The sequence below is a fragment of the Camelus bactrianus genome, chromosome 9 (genome assembly GCF_048773025.1).
Source record: "Camelus bactrianus isolate YW-2024 breed Bactrian camel chromosome 9, ASM4877302v1, whole genome shotgun sequence".
NCBI classification, from domain to species: Eukaryota; Metazoa; Chordata; class Mammalia; order Artiodactyla; family Camelidae; genus Camelus; species Camelus bactrianus.
In genome coordinates this window covers 66,566,434-66,586,946 of record NC_133547.1, presented here as the reverse complement: position 1 = coordinate 66,586,946, position 20,513 = coordinate 66,566,434, and the positions used below count along the sequence as shown (strand labels likewise).

The following is a 20,513-nucleotide window of genomic DNA, read 5'->3' as shown; positions in this document are numbered from 1 at the left end:
CCTGCCTCTCCTGCCTCTCCTGCCTCTCCTGCCTCTCCTGCCTCTCCTGCCTCTCCTGCCTCTCCTGCCTCTCCTGCCTCTCCTGCCTCTCCTGCCTCTCCTGCCTCTCCTGCCTCTCCTGCCTCTCCTGCCTCTCCTGCCTCTCCTGCCTCTCCTGCCTCTCCTGCCTCTCCTGCCTCTCCTGCCTCTCCTGCCTCTCCTGCCTCTCCTGCCTCTCCTGCCTCTCCTGCCTCTCCTGCCTCTCCTGCCTCTCCTGCCTCTCCTGCCTCTCCTGCCTCTCCTGCCTCTCCTGCCTCTCCTGCCTCTCCTGCCTCTCCTGCCTCTCCTGCCTCTCCTGCCTCTCCTGCCTCTCCTGCCTCTCCTGCCTCTCCTGCCTCTCCTGCCTCTCCTGCCTCTCCTGCCTCTCCTGCCTCTCCTGCCTCTCCTGCCTCTCCTGCCTCTCCTGCCTCTCCTGCCTCTCCTGCCTCTCCTGCCTCTCCTGCCTCTCCTGCCTCTCCTGCCTCTCCTGCCTCTCCTGCCTCTCCTGCCTCTCCTGCCTCTCCTGCCTCTCCTGCCTCTCCTGCCTCTCCTGCCTCTCCTGCCTCTCCTGCCTCTCCTGCCTCTCCTGCCTCTCCTGCCTCTCCTGCCTCTCCTGCCTCTCCTGCCTCTCCTCTACATATTCGAACCTATGACCTCCTGAATGCTAGGCCTACACTCTACCACTGAGCTATTGCCTCTCTCTAGCTACCTTAGTTTCCCCACACTCAGTTTTATCTCCCCACTCAGGGAGTCAGCTGGGTTGTTGCTGCCTCAACCTGCGTTGTAGCTTGGAAACTAGCTGTTTCAGCTGGGGAAGCCACATCTGATCTCTGTTGCTCCTTCTCAGCTGAAAGCAGCAGTCAAATTCCTTCCTTCCTTCCTTCCTTTTCCTTGCTTCCCTCCCTCCCTTTCTTCCTCTCAGAATGGCCATCATTCTAAAGTCCACACACGATAGATGCTGGCAAAGCTGTGGAGAAAAGGATGGGAATATAGTTTGGTGCAGCCATTATGGAAAACAGCATGGAGATTCCTCAAAAGAGTAAAGTTAGACATGGAAACAATCTAAATGTCCTTCAACAAATGACTGGATAAAGAAGTTGTGGTATATTTACATAATGGAATACTACTCAGCCATAAAAATGATAAAATAATGCCACTTGCAGCAACATGGATGGACCTGTAGTTTGTCATTCTAAGTGAAGTAAGTAAGCCAGAAAGGAAAAGAAAAATACCATATGATATCACTCATATGTGGAACCAGAAAAAAAAAAAAACTTACTTACAAAACAGAAACAGACTCACAGATATAGAAAACAAACTTATGGTTACCAGGGGGATGAGGGTGGGAAGGAACAATTTGGAAGTTCGAGATTTGCAGATACTAATGTATATAAAATAGATAAACAACAAGTTCATACTGTACAGCACAGGAAACGATATTCGAAATCTTGTAGTAACTTATGGTGAAAAAGAATATGAAAACGAATATATCTATGTTCATGTATGACTGAAGCATTGTGCTATACACCAGAAACTGACACAACATTGTAAACTGACTATACTTCAATAAATTTATATATATACACATACACACACACACACACACAAAAATACTGAGAATGTACTGTTAACAGTGGTTGTCCCCAGGTTGTGATTTTCTCTTCTATATCTTTTATATTATAAATTATATTTATATTATAAATTATGATGCATGGATAATAGTTAATTAAGAAAAAATAACTTAATTTTATTTTTATTGAGTTTTTTTACCTAAGTAAATTCAAATCTCTAAAAATAAGGACATTTTGTACATTTTTTGTCCATAAAATATATTATTTCAGCAAGATTTTCTCATACTTTTTGTATCCTAGTTGCCTCTTTTCTCCGTTCCTGATAATCAGCAAGATTTTTCTATTGCCAGATATTTAAGGTAAATCTGAATCCATCTATCGTTCTGTCCACTTGCACACAACCTTTTCATAGCCAGTGAAAACTTACAATCAATTCCCAACATTAAGACCTTACTAGAAGTTTACTAGAAAAGTAAGCGAAGTTCCAAGGTATGAATCTGAGAGGCTGTTTCCTTTTTGGCTTCAGGAGGCGACAGAAATGCACACACACACACACACACACACATACACACAAATTGCAATGTATAATTACCCAGTGCCAAATGATGCCAATTTCGTTTTACATATATAATATCAAATCAAAATTATTATCTAAAGATAGCAATTATATGGTCATGTCATATTTAACAGAATGTCCTACAGCATCAGATTAAATGGAGATTATATTTCATCTGAATCTCTAGTTTCTATTCCTTGTTCTCCCTCCGGGATGTTTCCCAAAGCGTGCTCCACATCTCATTCGTATTGAAATTATTTGAAGTGTTTGCAAAAAGCATATAACATTGAACCCAGCAAAGGTCCCAGTGAGTAAGAATCTCTGGCCTTGGGAAATGGGATTCTTAGTCTCCTGGAAGTTTGACAAACCCAACTCCACGTTGCTGGGTGCACAGATTCATCTTATCTTGAAAAAGTCCTCGCCCGACCTTATTTGGAATAATTGGAGCCCTGCACTTCCCTGCACAGCACTACTTCAGGCTTCCGTATTACAGACCCAGTGTTCTGAGTTAGAATGCCATTGCAATTAGGAAATGTAGACCCTGCATTACTGTCCATTTTCTATTTTTTCCTTTCCAACATACTGTCCTGCCAACCATCACAGATCCCTCTGGTTAAGCAGGACAGATGTTATTAATATTCTTTGTCTATAGAAGAACTTAAAAAATGGTTTAGTGGACATAAGGAAAAAGTCCCAAGGTCACAAATCTGGTTAGACTGCAAAGACCAACCTTAAAACAAGGACTTCTTAAATCCAAAGATAAAGCAGAGCAACAAACATATCTAACAGGGGTTGATGAAGAGACAAGGAAACTACATGAATGTTCCCAGCTTTTAAAATGTTCTAAAGTTTTAAGACCTAGAGTTATAAGAGTATTTAACATTTAATATTTATTATTAATAACTTTTATAGTACTATCGAAGATTTTAAAAGTAGTTTGACACTATTTGTCCTTTGTAACACAATGCTTTTGTGGGAACTAACTTAGCATTTACATTTTAAAACATGGCCCCAAAATTGTTTGACATGCCTCCCGTTGCGGGTGGGGTATATATTCCCATCCTGTGAATGTATTTTCTGTTACTAATCAGTAGCGTATGAAGAAAGTTGACACTATGCCAAATTCTAGGCTCAAGGCTTACAAAGCTAGCAGCTTCCACTTCCCAGCCTTGCTGGGCCACTCACTGCTGGAACACAGACACCAGGCAACGAAGAGGCCCAGGCTGCCTCTTGGAAAGGCAGGAAACAGCCAGCACCAACGTGCCAGCCATGCGAGTGAGCCACCTTGGAGTGGGATGGTCAGCCACACTGAGGCTGCTCCGGCTGGTACCACGTTCTACAGAGACAAGCTGACCCCGACAAGCACTGCTCACATCCAGATTTGTGAGTAAAATATTTGTTATTTTAAGCCATTAACTATTTGTTGTTTATGACATTAAGTTCTAGGGTAGTTTGTTATGTTAGATAATCAGAATAGATTTTAGTGCCTGGACGTAAGGTGCTAATATAATGAATACTTAAAACATGTGACGTTGGCTTTGGGACCAGGTGGCAGACAGGAGCTAGATAAATTGGGAAGACTGTTAATGAAAGCTCTAAGGACCCTGGGGACACTGTTGGAAGGATAGGAGGAGGCTGTTGACAAGGCCTTATAGTAAAAACAGGGAGAGTACTATTGAAATTCGGAGAACAGAGACCCTTGTATGTAGTGGCTTGATTTTTGACCATTTTTCTGACAGGTCATGCAGAAGAAAAGGACATGTGCTTGGTGAACTTGATGATCTCATTAAGAGATTCCAGGCAGAGGCAGAATTGTTTAAATGCTAGATCACTTCTACTCATTGCCTACATGAAATGTGAACGGAGAAATTAGCTAAAGAAGGAGCTCCTCCACCAAGACTAGTTGGGTTTGAAAATAGAACTATTTTTCATTTGCAGCTTCTCCAGAGACAAACAATCTCAAATTAAGAAAGGTCTCAGCCCACAGATCAAATGCAGATTGGGACAATATGCTCCTTTGGTGCTAGTATCTTGGAAAGATCTGAGGTTCCTAATGGGCCTGGTCAGAGACATAGAAGTCCCTGAGAAGCTTTTGAGGGCAGCACATGCCTCCTAGATACTCACTGTTAAAAATGCTACTGATCACAGCAGTTTCACCAGATTTCCAAGGTCAAGAAGGGCTCATCTTGAAAAGATTTGAGAGTGTAACTCTCTTTTAATGAAGTGGATTATAGGTTGATTTGTTAGAAACTTGCAAAGTCCTTAAAGGAAATGCACTGGTTTTGACTGAAAGAGACAATCGACAACAAAAAGAGGCCATGGGTCGCTCAAATGTTTATAGGCTGGAAGCAGTGAGAAGACATCTCAGCTACAAACACAGATAGCCCACTGAAGAAAGAAAAATGATTTTGGGGGCAGAACCAAGAGATGTAGTATTGAGCCCAGAGTCTAGGAGAATTAGTTCTTCAGAGAAGTACTGGATACAAGATAGGTGTCAACTGAATTCTGGAATTGCTATTTACCAGTGGCTTCTCGTAACTTCCATCTTCTCCCTTTTTAAATAATGGGATCTATGGAAGTTATCCTCAGCATGCCCCACCCTTATATTCCAAGTATGTGGAAGCCAGGCAACTTCTCTGTTTGTCTCACACATCTTCCAATAGAAAAGAGCCATATGCTAGGAGTTTGACTCAAAGAAGCACACCTATATATAATTTGATGAGAGGATCCTTGACTTCAAGCCTGAGGCTGATGCTACAATGAGTCAAAATCTTGGAATATTTTAGTAGGAATTTAATAATTTCTGGCCAGAAGTGGTTTGCGATGGTTTTAAAATATGATATACAATTATTTAAAATTCCTCTCATGGAGCCCCTTCCCCGGAATCTGAGCTCTGTTACTGCTTAAGCAATAGAAGATGACAGACATAAAGCTTTGTCGGCATTGGAGATAGCCAGGCCATAAGAAGTGGTAGATTTCACTTTCTGTCACTCCTGCTGTGGTGGCGCTTGCGGTCCAGACACCATGGAACCCAGGCATCAAGCCACTCCCTGAAGAAACGTGCATGGAGATGAGCCAAAGCAAACATCAGTTTCCAGCTATTTGAGTGAACCATGTGGCTCTTCCAGCCCCAGTCAAGCCACCTCTGCTGACACTGTGGAGATCAGAAGTGCACTATCCTCACTCTGCCTTGCCCAGATGACAGATTTGTGAACAAATTAATTGGTTGCTCTCGTGTTAAGCCACTAAATTTGGAGATAATTTGTTATGCGGTAACATATCTTTGGAAGAGAGTTTTAACAGCACCCCTTCTGAATTTGGAACTTTTAAATATATTTAACAGGATCTCTTTCTATTTTAGTTATCAGAGTAGGTAACACTGACTACTTGTCATAGCAGTCACGAGTCATGGAAACATAATTATCTAAGGGAGCATAAGAAAGAAACGAATAGCAAAGCGCCTGACATTTTAAATAAAAACAAAAGCCACTTAAGATGTGTGTTAATATTAATTGTAGAAACAACATTTTATTCATAAGGTTTATCTTCAAGAAGAGGAAGAAGATGGAAAAGAAAGATGGAAAGAATGAAAAGTTTTCATGAAAAAAAGTCTTAATTACAAATCCATAATTTACCCACAGTTCTTTTCCTGAGTAAAATCAATATTATGTGGCGTACACACACACACATATTCATATAAAACTTATTTTCACATAGCATTTAATATAATATACATGTACATATATATGTACTAAATAAATTATAGTAATTTTCAAAAAACATAAATACCAATCTTTCTGATATGGCTTAGATAAAATCTGATTAGTAAAAGGGAAGTATACATGTCCATGCAAGGAATAATTGCCAGCATCAGTGTTCTGAACACTCATGGTGCATGAATATAAAAACAAACAAAAAGACAGAAAAAAAATTGGTCCAAGTTACAGCTGGAGCTCAGCCTTACAGTGTGGACGATCCCGCTGTTTGATTCAGCTAGAACAAACTGAAGATCTGGGATCTAAGGGTGTACTCAAAATGCATTTCCAAGATTTCTGCTTTTCTGTCTTCAACATTAAGAACTGGTTCTATTAGCAGACGTTTTCAGATAAGGGGAGAAACTGGCCTAGGTCAGTGCTATTCAATTTGTGGTCCACACTGCAGTATAAAACTGTCACTCCGAAGCTTATTAAATATGCAAATTCTTAGGCTCTAATTCAGGCCCAATGAAGCTGAAACTCTAAAGGTGGGGCCAGGTAATCTGTGCTTCAGTAAACCCTCCAGGTGACTGTGATGAGTGGTGAACTCTGAGAAACACTAGTCTAGAGTTCCGTTTTGTGACAACCATCAAATATATGCTAACTAGACCCTCGCTACTCAGATGTAGTCCACGGACCAGTAACGTCAGCATCATCTGGAAGCTTATTAGAAATGCAGACGCTCTGCTCCAGACTTAGGGAATCCAAATCTCCACTTTTACAAGATCTCCAGTGAACTCCGAGGCAAGTAAAAGCTTAAGAAATGGAGCCTTGTCGTATTTCTGAACAACTATTTCATGTGTTCCGTCAGAATGCAGCTTTGTTTCCAGTGAGAGTGAGAACATTCAGGCACCAGCTTCCCGCTGGGGCAGGGATGTGAAACACGGTGCCCTAGATGACACATCTCGTAAGGAGCCCACCTCAGACTTGCGCTGACATGGCAAAGGGACAACAGATACGCTCCTTGTGGCTGGACTCCCTCCAGAGCCCATGTTCGCAAGCACGATGCGGAATCGTCCAGTCTCCCTTCATCTGTTAGGCCAGCTCCCGTGGGCCAGTTATGGTTTCCAGCTGCGCACAGCAGGGAGTGTCATGAGCTGCATACACACACACCAGGGGCAGAATAGAGGGTGTAATTCACTCAGGCAGCTCTGATCTTGTTACTCCCTGGACACTAAGCTCATAACTGGGGCCTCAGATTCACCCCCTAGGAAGTTCTGGCTTCAGGACTGCAGAGAGTCTACATGCTCTCCGCCTCCTCCTGTCCCCCAAGGTCCCCCATCCATCCTTCCATGTGGTCCTAGGGCACAGACTCCAAGTCGACAGAGTGCACGTTAGCTGGAAGATAATACTATTGGGAGCTGGAGTTGAAAGGGAAATCTCTGATTGTCCCTGACTAGATTTTCTGCCTATTTATCTTCTGAACTTCAATTCTGTGGAAGTGTGCTGGCAGAACCAAGTATTATCTGAGTGCACAACTGACAGCATAAAAAATCATTTACCATTTTTATGTCTAGGGTTTAACTTCAAGAAAATAGCAAAATTCACATTGATTTCAGGGGGAGGGGCAGTTTTTAATCCTTTCGCTAAATAAGCAGGGAGGCACAGCTAGAAAATGCTTCAAAGCTGTTACTGACTAGATGAGGCTTCTGTGTATTTTGTAGAATCCTCAGAAGTGAAATAATAAACAAAGTTATATTTGTAACAACCAAGCAAACGGACAACGGGGCAAGGTAGACCCTCATTAACAATACTTACTAATACCAAGTAATATCACTGGGCAGCAGAGTCTAGCTTCTGCTAGCCCCTGGGAATTCAAAGATGAACACTTTAGGGTGAACAATATACTGTAACAATCAAATGAATTAATCCATCTAAGACTAACTGTCAATCTCAGCCTGCCAGGCCTGATGCCAGGTGCTAAACAGGTGCCTCCTCTACTTTTCTACTTCAGATTATTCAACATTCCTGTGATATTGATATCAATCATCAATCATTCGCATTTCACAGAGAAGGAAACCGAAGCTCAGAAACACGAGGAGATTTTTCCCATAGTCATACAACCCATCTGCGGCCAGATGGAGTTCAAACAAAAGGCTATTTATTTGCCCCACACTCCTTTCTTTGATGACAGAAATGAGAAAGGGCAGGAAAGGAGGCCAGGAGCAGTCAGCTGAAAAAGGATTGGGTTTTAGATTCAAATCAAGGAGTGCCACCCAACTTCAGAGCTTCCTGTGTTTCTCCACAGGTGGCTCCAAATGTGCTCGGTTTATGTTTTTGGAAAAGTAACACTCATGACTGCCGTCTCCATGAATCGCTAACCATTCACATCCAATTACTGACGCAGCATAAGAACCATTACACGTGTCTGTAAATGTGTCAGACTAACGCTGCTCTGCATTTCCTTCTGTCTCAGCGCTGGATGAATTCTATACCAGAGGTTCTGTCTTCACGGTCTGTTGTGTCATGGGCTTGGGGGGCAAAAGCAGAGGAAACGGACACACTTAGGGTGAAGTTCATGGGCAGCATGACACAGACCAAGAGACTGACTCACTTACGTTAGTTCTCAGTGCTCCAATGTTTATTTTTTACAAAAAGTTTCAAGGGTTTTTGTTGTTGTTACGTGTAACATCATAGGCAAAATTATTTAAAGTCAACAAATTTTTAGGGCATTTCACACGTTCTGATTCCTTCCACTGCCAATCACCTTAGTTCCTCCAACGTTTGGTCATAATCATCTTCAAGACAGCCCTTCCACAAAGCATTTTTGCTCAACCCACAGTTGTCACATCAGTCTACAATTCTTTTAGCTGGGCTTCTCTGATCTCTAATGGAATATGGACACACTTACTTAAAAAAATTCTCCACTTGTAATCTCTGGGCTCCAAATTCCTCAAGAAATTTAAGGCCATGTTTAGGGTCAGAGGAGATGCAGCTGCCTGGCTCTTAATTTTACACACCCTCTAAACATGCACTCAGTTCAAAACACACTCACTCCTATCACATCACACCCTAGAACAGCATAGATAGTTGGGCTATGCCAATACCTAAGGTAAACAAGTTTATTAGGTTTCTTTCTTATAGTTCATTTAACAGCTCTGTCTTGTAGTTCTTACCCACAGATCTCACGTGTCATTCTCTGAATAAAGGAAGCCACCCAGTTACTCTGTGAGGCATTTCCAATGATGTAGGTCGACAGAAAAAGTCCCATCAGGACAGACCTCAACTCCAATGCTTGTTTTACTGTGTAGAAATAATCCCCTTGCCTCTGCCCTGCAGAACATGAATACAGATCCAGATCCAGAGCTAAAGCGAATGTGCATGTGCACACAAATGTCTCACCGTGGTACACGTGTATGAAATAATTTCCGTGTGAATTAATTAGCTAATACTTGTGTTTTCAAAGCAACAGCACAACCGCAAATGTCGGGCGGTTTGGTCAGGGCTCTTACTGCCGTCCTAGGAGAATGACTTTCTAGCTCATTTTTCGTATGTTCTACACTTGAAAAATGGGTCTAATAATACTTGCCCTTTACATACCTCAGAGAGATGCTGCTAAGATTAATGAAATATGTATAAAGAGCTATAAGCTGGAAAAATTAAGAGATCATCACCATTATTCTACTGGATTCTGCAAATAAAATTTCCAGTGGAACTATGGCCCTACCCACCTTTGTGAATAAGGCAGGTGTAAGAGTGCAGGAGTACTGTGATTTTTAAAGAGGTTTTTGTTATTTCAATCAGGCGCTTAAATTGAATGCCTAAATCTCAAATAGATCTGAGAAACTAAACCATTTTTCAGGAAAAAAGGAATGAGAGGAAACCAAGAAAGGGATGAGCTGCAAATGCTGCCGGCCGACACCTCACTTGGGCACCGCACCCTCAGATGAGATTACCAGCATTAGCACCACGGTTCCAGAGGCTCACTAAATGCACAATTAGGGTTTATTGCTCCTGGAATTCATCAAAATTAGTTGAGATACTCATCCAGCCCTTCCCTCACATCTGTTGCTTGGCTGTGGATGAGTAAATGTCATTTGATTTAATTTTTCATTTCTGCTGCCTGAGGTGTTGGCATCACATAGTTCTAGGAGTCTAATTGTTAAAAAATGCTCTCAGATGTCTACTGTTTTCTGCCTTCTAGGCTTTAACTGTAAGAAAGGAAGGAACTTTATCATTTTCAACTATAAAACAGGATCTGACATTCACATCTACCTTGACCCAGTACTGCAGACTAATACAAAATTTTTAAATTAGTTGCTTTCCTTTGAGAAACCCAAGGCTGATTCCATGGGAGGAAAGGAGTTAGAGAGGAGAGACTCTATATCCAGAATACATCCAGAATAGCTCTAGATACTGGCCAGAAGCCCATGTGATACTAACTTGGATACAGTCTACTGATGGATACAGACAGACGCAGTGGACATTTTACTTCCAGAAAGCTCTAGCTCAGTGGCCTTGAAGACTCCCCAAACCACCATCTCAATATTATAAAATGGGGATAATGTAACCTGTTTATTCAACAGTCTCTTAGCTCAGTATTTATTGTACTTAAAGTTAGTTAATAGTCTTTTAGTTCTTTGTCTCTGCAAGTTACGTACGCTATGAAGAGGCGCTTCAGGCCAAGATTATCCTGGCACCTTAAATAGAAGGTCAAACTTTTGAGCCTCCAGCATACACCACTCCAGGGATGCAGCTGTGGTGCTTTGGGGACGACCATCTGCAGCATGCGGAGAGGACGGGCACTGTGTAAGGGGCAGGCCAGCAGGCGTCTTGCGCCCTTGAAGAGTGTGGAAACACGCACCTGGTCAATTCTATGTCTCCCAATGGGCTAACACACTTCAGGCTGTTCCCCAAGGTGATTTCTGCCTGATTTGTAGTTGGGTGACACTGTTCATAGAGCTCCTAGGTAACATCACTGCTCCATAAAATTGGTGGTAATGCACTGCGTGACCAACGGGTGCTACCCTTGTTGGTTAGCACTGTCACATCTGTATTGCCAGAACGAACTGCTATATATACCTGGTCTTGCAAAATGGGTATTAGTGAAGCACATGCTAATTACAAATTCGTGAAAAAATCTTAGGGTTACAGAATGACTTTGCACTGTTTAGTGGAACGATCTTGAGAAAACAAGCTTTCTAATGTTCGGCTGTATCACCTAAAATGCAGGACAATACAATCAGCCCCGGCTTATTTTCATAGAGTTGTTTCGAGGCATCAGTGTAGTAAAGAATAAAGGATCAGTTTACAAAGTATATAAGATAAAAACAGAAAGGTAAGGAATTCCTGTTACTAGCAGACGTGAGATCTAGAGGCCAAAGTTATTCTTATATGGCAAGAGCCTCTTCTGAGTACATTTTCCAAAATACTCATTCACCTTGCCAGATTTGCTGAGATTTAGGGTTTTGTCCTCAGCTCTGTAGGAACAGAAACTTGATTGTCAGCACTTTCCTGAAGTGAGCGATGCTTCAGCACAGACATGCACTAGCCAAGCCCACGGAGGACACCTGCCGAACAAGAACACTGATGCGTTAATGCACAATGACCAGTGAAACATCTGCCAGAGGCCTCGCGGCGCGCGGGCTGAGGCCAAGCTTCTGGGGTCAGATGGACGTAGGTTCAAAGTTTGGCCTCACCAAGTAGTACTGTGAAGTCTCTGACGCGCAGACACACACTCTAGCTGCCCAGTTTTCTCATTCGCACAATGCTAAAAATTTGATTTCCAAGCACATAGGGAAGTTTTGCAAAGTCCCTGGGCAAACTCTACTCAGAATGCCTGTATCAAGTACTGAAGAAAGTAAGCTCAAGAAATGATGGAATGGTACTTCCTCTTCTTGTCATCATCACCATTTAGGTCAGCATATTTTACTGCAGAATTCCTAAAACTGAATAAAATAATCTCACACACACAAAAATGCCTTGAAAAAACATGGCTTGAGAGCAGTGGGAGTTAGATACGCAGTTTAAATATTGGCGGCCTTATGCTCTGTTAATCTGGGGGCAGGGCTGGTCCTGGAAGAGCACATCGGGCTTGGTCCTTAGACCAGGGCATCACTCTCTGGAAGTGCCTGGAGGGGCTCCCCCCAGCCTTTGTCTCTGTGACACTCGCAAGTCCCTGTGCCTGCTCGTATGCCTCTCTGAAAGGGTGACGCCACCAGGCACTTAGCAGCGGGCAGGCCTTGATGTGTCATGACGTAACGCCGTCTGCTGAGAAGGCAACCTTATCTGATGAGACCCTAGAAATGTCAATTATACTATCAGCCTATTACCATCGGGCCTAACTTCACTTTCATTCTGCTCCTAACAGTGACCACCGTTTACTGAGTTCCTACTCTGTATACTCTACCACGGAGCATACTGCAGACGTTACAGGCATTACTTCTTTCAACATCCAACCTACATGTTGCCGATGATAAATTATTTTAGCAACGTGATATCTAAGACAGGGTGATGCTTTTTGCTGTTACTATATCTCAAACTACTGGAGAAGATGTGTGCCTTCCTACGGTGACAGTTCTTAAACAATTTGGTCTCAGGGCCTCTTTGTACATTTAAAAATTATTGAAGAAATCAAAATTATTTAGAAAAACATGCTACTGGGTTATATTTCTCAGTATTTGCCAATGAGAAATTACAACTAATTTTTTATAACAGAATAATACACGGGCACACATTTTTCCATTAGCCGCTGAGCAACAGTATCGGTACACGTCCTGTAGCCTCTGGTGAATTCCACTCTCTCCTGGGAGAGCATAAGGCTAAGGCAATAGTGTCTGAGTGTTGTTGTGATAAACACATTTTGACCTCATGAAGCCCCTAAAAGTGTCTTAAGGACTTTAATTCACTCAAGTCCATACTTGGCATGTGCTGTTGTAAAGGATGATAGCATTTCCCCTGTATATTTCAACCATCCTATGATGTCTGTCTTTAAGACCAGGGGCTATGGCAGGTGATGCACACAGCAGAGTAAAAAAGACATTTTTAGCCACACCTTTTATCCACAAATGGTGAAACTGAGGCTTGGAAACGATGTGAGTACTTCTCCTAACATCACATGACTCACAGGGATGGTGGTTAGTTTACAATCCCTATCTTTCTGTCCCCGAACCTGTGCTCTTCATTATCTTGCTATGCTGCAGCCACTGAAGACCCGTCGGCAGAAATGAGTGAGAACTCAGTAGCGGGCTCAGTTTACCCACATACTAAAGAGAACTCTGGAGTCCAGAGGTAGCACAATAGGACCAAGAAAGGAACCTATGTTTCCTGAGTGGCTTTATCATGCCCAACACCTTGCCGCTTAAAATTAGATGTCCCTGTTGAAGAAACAGTCCTTATAGTATGTGTACATTAAGAAGAAGGAGCAAAGTATTCATGTGAAGGTGCTGGTGAGCCAAGTATCTTGGCAAAACTACACTGAATAAAGTCAACATACTACCTTATATGACTATTATTTATTCTTATGATTTTTATCACAGGTAGACTATCAGCAATTTAATTCCCTGATGTTTTGTTTCCAAATGCATCTAATGGCACATTTGTACAAAGATTAGTATCTTTTGAGGATGTCTGCCCTCTCTGCCCATCTGTCACACTTAGCAGCACCGAAGAGCAGAGGGTTCAGGCTTTGACGTTAAACCTGGTGGACTGAGCTTCACAGTATGAGATGTGTGACCTCATGTACATTCCCTGCCTTCCTTAGACGTCACTTCATACATGTCTAAAACAACGTTCAGGTTCTGGCCACCTCAACACTGTTACAAGGAGTAAATGGTACAAGTGCTCGCACACAGTGGTGACTATCATTCTGCCTGGAATTAAGCAGCATCTCAAACTGTAGTTTACCTTCTCTCCGTGGCTGCCCCACACAGATATTTTTCAACTTAATAGACCCAGAGTCAACAGTGATCATGAGAGTTGCTCTGCATGCATCCATGCAGCTTTCTTAAATCACGATTCTTATGATGTCCAAAGACCTTTCTACAACCAGAAAATTTACCTTGGTCATTCATTTTTATTTTTCTGTTGTGTAAAAGCACAACAGAAACATCTGCATGGAGGTAAGTGAAGCATACAGTAGAGCTACCATAACCAGGAGGAATGAAACAAGCCAAGATCAACAAGTCTCTCCCTTTCATCACAAAATTCCCAAAACATCCTAGATGCATTCATGCTACTCCTTCTGCCTGTAATATTCTTGCCTCTCCTCTCCACCTGTCCCAGTTTAGCACTGAGCTTGACTCTGAAGGGCACTGGAGAAGGCATCACAGAGAACTGCCTTCCCCATACGTGGTGTTGGGGTGCGTTCTGTCCGCTTCCATCAGACACTCAGCTGCAGCCCAGCAGCACTCCCTCCTGTAGCCTCCAGACTGGGAACCAGGTCTTAACAGCCTGTGACCCTAGTCTTTGGAATTGCCTATGTGTGTTTGCCTCACTAAGGTTTTGTGTATTCAGTCAACAATTATTTGGTACATTTAGTGACTAATTTATTGGAACTTAACTCTCCTTAAGATGGACACTACAAGGGACAAAATCTATCATTCAGAGACCAAAGGCAAAATAAAGCTACCTAATTCTCTAATTTAGTATTTCCCATTTTCATTGAGGTCTCCTATTTATATACCAGAGGCCATTTGTAGAACATCTAAATGCCTTTTTAAATCCATGCCTAATCTATCACTTCTGATAAATATCCAGATATTTTCAGATTTACTTTATGTATCAGTTTCCCTGAAAAGTCAGCCTACACATCAGTTTCTGTCTTAGATGCTTTTTATATCTTTTCTTAAATAAACAAATGTGGGTTTCTGTGGTAGTCTGTGGAGTTCAGTCTTTGTTTCTTTGTAACTGCAACATAATTTTATATTGGAAATGTGAAAAACAGTTCAGCAGGAAATCAAACACTGGCTCAGTGTGGGTATTTTTATATCCAGAGATACTCAAATATTAACCGGCAAAGAGATTTAGATACTGTGCCTAACACACAATGTAATGACAAGCCTTATTTAAAAGCCAGCAATATATATGTATATGTCTGTGTGTGTGTATGTGCTCGAAGAGAACATTTTTTACAAACACGGATTTTCTTCACAGTCCATTAGAATTATTTGTTTTGCTAAACAAAACAGTTAAATAGAATCAAGAAAGAGAAGGTTCTAAAAAGTCAGTGTCTCAAACATAAGCTCACAACAGTCCATCTGAAAGAACAAGTGATGAGGCTTTTATCATTATAACCATTGCTAAAAACGGATATAGAGAATATATTTATATGATATTGTATTGAGCTATAAATAATAGATACAATATGATGGTTATATTAAAATATGATGATAACAGTTATATATACATTTATAATCTCTATCAACCAAGTGAGTTTTACTTCCCTATTGTTTCAGTTTACGTTAAACCAATAAACAAATTCATTACATTGGTCAAGGAAATTGTTGATGTTCAAGCCGGTAGTTGTTAAGGAAACCTAGGCTGGAATTTATATTTGGCTGCATAGTTGAAGCTTTTCCCTTCCACATTTGCCATCTACGGTTTCACTCCATGTCTCCCTTCTTCCACTTATTAATAAGCATTCATTGTCAAATTATAAGAGCAGGTGTGTGGAGCAGACTTCAGCATCATTCCAGGCTTAACACAGTGGGTTGCGGGAGCATTCAAACTTCAACATAAGGAGCCCCTTTGGTTTGTTTTAAATTTAGGAACGGGGGGTTCCTAAAAATCCAAACTCCCCTGGAACAGACAGTTCAAAGATGCAGATTTTAAATTCATTATCCTCAACTGAACCTCTTCCCATCCTTTTCAGTGGGTGGGGGGCTATTTATTAATAACATCCCATTGTGTTCTAACCTGTTTTACAAAGATCGTCAAAGGAAGGCCTGGAGCGATGGCCCGTCTTTCCTGTTCTCTGCCTTGTTGGCGTGAATCATGACACATCTCAGCAGCAGCCAGGCCTTCACTAGGAGAGGACGGACGCTCAATAGTCAGAGATTCGGCTGAAGAGTCAGACAAACCCAGGACCAAATGCAAACTCAGCCACCTAAGTCTAGAGCGCTTGAAGTTTGGTATCTTAGCTTTATTAGATGAGAGAACTGGTGGTACCAATTTATGGCACGATTGTGAGGATGAAATGGATAAAGGGCTAGCAAGCTGCCCACCTTGCAGTAAGCAGCAACTCCTTTAACTGTCTCATTTTCATCCTCCTCCCCAAGGCTTGCAATCTCCGGCAATATTTGCTTCTCTTCTTTGCTCATTAGTTATAACCAGATGCCAGTTTGTGTTGTTTCAAACTCCCATCTCTGGTGCAGCTTTAGTTTTATATTGAATTAGAACTGCAGAGGTTATAGGAATGGTTCCCAAAGTATGGTCCCTGGGCTGGCAGCATCAGTCTCACATGGGAACTTGTTAGAAACACAAACTCTTTGGCCCAGGAATCTGTTTTAACGAGCTCTCCAGGTGATTCTGATCCACCATCATAGCCGTGTTCTCCCTTCTCATTCTCCACGCCTTAGGCTCTGTTCCACCCATAGGCTATTTGCCTCCTAAATTTGGAATGCTAATATTCTGAGCCCTACATTTCCCTTATTTTGATATTTCTATGTATTTGACGGGACTCCCTGACACAGAGAATAAGACCATATCCTGCACCTGACATCCGAAGGCAATCATAATCTGCTGTACTTAACTTTCCAACCGTATCTTCTTTTCTCTCCTGATTTCCCTCATCTTCTAAGCTCTTCTCGTGATCAAGACATTTGTTAATTTGGAAATACATCTCTAACAAAAGCCTACTGTTACTTCATGATCCTGATGAAAATATACCTTCCACAAAGACTCTTCCCAGAGAAGACTGCTTCTTCCACCCAAGGGAGAGATCCCAGCCTACTGCAAATTACGTGCTTTTTAAGCAAATGATAGAGTTACAATGCCTTAGCGACAGTTTCTTTATAGTCTACTTTGTTGCTTCTTTGTGACAAACAGCATAACCCCTGACCTTTGGCTACATGTCGTATGGACCCCTGTCCTATAGATACTTTGGGAACAAGAAAATATCAGTATCATAAGTGAGGGTGTCGAGTAACCAATGGCCTGCCACCTCAAATTAGATGGAAGCAAGTTATCGTTGTTGAACTTTCTACCATCTGGCTAAAGGGCCGCCTGACCTGGCACTGAAATGCTAGCTGGGTAACCATGGATAAAAGATGGAATTGGTGTCTATTTTTAGCCCTGGTTTCTAAGCCTTGGATTAGGGATTCCTATAATCAGAAAACGTGCTGCATTTCCATTCCTTAGGCTTTGCTGCTTTGTAACCTGCTTCCACTTGTTCAATACAGATCAGATTAAACGATAAACGGGCTTGTTGGGTAATGAAGTGTGGGCTGGCATAATTCAGGGCTTGCCTCAGGCTCTCAGAAGGAAGAGAAATAAAGGTTCTTAGGTCAGAAGCCTGGCTCCTTGGGGAAAGAGCGAGGGGACCTGAGGCTCCTCTCTGCCAGCACTTTTCTCATGGTCTCTGTCTCTGACTCTTAAGGTTGGTTAATATTCTATGGGAATCTTTCCCTGTGCACACAGCCATTGCCCCAGAATTTTCATACAAGGAGAGCACAGTCGCTTCTGCCCTTTATGTCCCAGCTTCAGTCACTCAGGAGAGAATGACTTTAGAAAATCCAGGAAGCTACTGTGCCGGTCTGCCTGAGACTTCTAACAAACAGCTGAGTGGGGCATATTAAAGCGGAGAGCCTCTCCACCAATTAATTAATAGCGTCTGTTTAGAGTCAGAACTCATCCAGTTAATCTCGTGTGGTGTGAATTTTTACTTCCTTTATTCATTCATCACCTCAGTAAACATTTATTGGGACCCCACCCCCCCAAGCACTGTGCTAGGCTCCCAGGATATAGCAGTGATCAATAATAAAGCAACAACAAAATGTTTCATCAGAGCAAGGACGTTACCTGTTTCTCCCCTTAGAAATGTATTTGTAAAACCTCAAGCAAATTAATGGGTATTATAAGCCTCAGCCAGTCACCTGAAGGCAAAAAGCATGGATCTGTGAGAACTTACAGCAAAGGAACTGAACCCAGCGTGGATATCAAGAAACAGTAAAAACACCAGCTGAAGCTCACACTAGCGCTAGATACACTAACAGATTTAAGAATAACACAAATTGCTATTTAAGCTGAAATTCTAAAGAATCCATAGTTAAACAGTTGGCAGCTGTTAGAAATACTGTGTCCAGTGCTTTTTCTCGAAAAAGTAAGATGTTGGAGCAGAGAACTTCGGATGTACATGTGCTATTATGAGAAGAGGGACCTGGAAGGAAGTGCCAACCAGGAAGTCCGTACCACTTCTTGGTCATGCAGACTGAGATTAGGCATTCCAGTCTGAAATAAAAATTTTTAAATGCCCACAATATTGTGAAATTCCAACTCCTCGCTTCACGGTGTGACATTTATTTCTCCACTCCCTAAACCTGCTCTTGGTAGTGCTACTTGCTGTGGCCAATGGGACTGACAAACTTGATGCAGACAGAGACTTGGAAAGTACTTGCTCCCTGGTCTTTTGCTGCTCCGTGGAAGCCTGGGAGAACCACCGAAGAAGCGGAGCGAACCTACTGGAGGACGAGAGGCCATGCAGGACAGACAAGGGGTGCCCGCTGTGGCACCTTGGCCTAACCAGCCTGCTGCATATACACCTGAGGCTAATACAGACCGTCCAGCCCCAGACAAAGCTACCAGGTGACCAGATAGACCAGCAGAACCATTTCAGACCAAAAGAACTTCCCAGCTGCCCCACAGAACCAGGAGAAATACATCTTTATTGCTTTCAGTCACTAAGCTGAGATATGGTTTATTTTGCAGCAGAAGTGAACTGACAGGACTATTTTGGTTCCGTTATTCCTGAGCCCAAGTGGCTGGGGGCGGGGGGTGGGGGTGGGAATGGAGACCAGGCCTGAATGACAAATAGAACGTTCAGATGAAGGACTAATAGTTTGTGTGTGTGGAAGGGAGAGTAGGCCCCAGGTTTGGTCTGGAGAAGGACCGAGAGGAGGATGAGGAAGGCGGGGAGGAGCACGAGAGAGGGGAAAGAAAAACCGTTAATGAGCCCCTCCTATGTGCCAGGCTCTGTTGTATGCATTTTGCCTCTATTAACTCATTCAACCCTCAGAAGTAAACTTCACACATGGCAACTGAGGCTTGAGGAGGTTATATGACTTACTCAAGTCACACACAGAGCATATGTTTTGGCTACGAAATTCTAGCTTCACAGTTTATGTTTTAAATTAGTAACTACTACTGTTTTCTCAGAAAGTGGTGATAAGAGTAACTGTGACCTTGGTTTCGGGTAAGAAGAAGGCTTCTGAGGCAGCCCAGCCGGGACTGACAGCGGGAAGAAGCCCCTCCCACTGGATACACATGTTTGCAGAGAATTATCCCTCCCCAATCATCTCAGGATGATACTTCCTAAGAAACTCACAATCTGGTATAACGTCCAAATAAAGCTGGGTGATTTTTTATTTGATGACAAAAAGGCTACTTTTAGGCATATCCTCTTTAATTATATAAAATGATAAAATTAATCATTATAATTATTGTTATGATAATTAATAGTAGCATTATTACAAAAAGTTTATTCTAGCTGAGGACAGATATTAGCATGTAAACACATTCACTCCTTATTGTGCACCTCTAAAGGTGTGTGACAGCCCACACTTTATCCTTCGGGAAACTAAGCCACAGAGAGAAGTTAGATAACTTAGCAATGGAGTGAGTGTGGATCAATGAAAGAGTAATGATCCCATCCAAGCACACCCATTATAAGCTTGCTCACTAAACTCCTGTATTTCCTCTTTGACTTTCAGACTGATATCTGCACTCCTTCCCAAGTCCGTGTGCTTCCTCTGTCCCCAGAGAAGACACAACTGGGGATAAATCAACCGAGTATTATCCAGTCTTTATAATCTGCTCCCATATCGAGGAACTCTCCTCCCCACCCCCCTTCATCTGGTACCCTTAAACCTGGAGATGACCGTTTGCTGTGACTGCTCATTTTGCTACAACTTGCACCTGGAAAGTCTGAATCACTGTTTGCTGCGTACCTCCTATCCTTTATCTGCAGTCGTCTACAAGATATGAGTTACTGTTGAGGGTTCAGGGAGGGTGGCTTATAGAGCCCAGGGCAAGGCACAGGGATAGACGCCTCCTACCTTCTGTCTTTTTCTAGGTTAGGACTTAGGAGCTGTTAGTCACAGTGACATCCTAAAGGAGTTCCTAGTTAAAATCTGCATCTCCACTCTCTATCTGCAGGCTTTCTCTAAGTGGATTAGAACAGAAGAGGAAGCAGAGATGAAAGAGATGGACAGGTGAGAGGATACAGTAGAACGGATGCAGAACAGGGAGGAAACGAGGGAGGGATTCCCAACTCAGTACTCAGATAACTGGAGCGGTTGCACATGAAGCGGGCGCTGTGGGGGCTGAAATAAAGCCGGTACAGGTCACCCACAGGACAGCATTCATTTGGGGCCTGCCTCAGGCCTCCCCCCTTGAACTTGGAATGACTGACTCTAGTTCTTCCCTGTGGGGACTCTTATTTTGGGTGCAGATCTCTTT

At 42.5% G+C, this 20,513-nt stretch overlaps 1 protein-coding gene and 1 non-coding gene across 2 annotated transcripts in view; both read right to left on the bottom strand.

Moving 5' to 3' along the window:
• CDH8 (cadherin 8) overlaps positions 1-20,513 on the bottom strand; it is a 314,446-nt gene that overhangs the window by 85,780 nt on the left and 208,153 nt on the right. The window lies entirely within an intron of this gene.
• Positions 8,997-9,127, bottom strand: LOC123611950 (small nucleolar RNA SNORA18). The gene has a single exon (XR_006719064.1). It is a non-coding gene; the product is annotated as a small nucleolar RNA SNORA18 (small nucleolar RNA).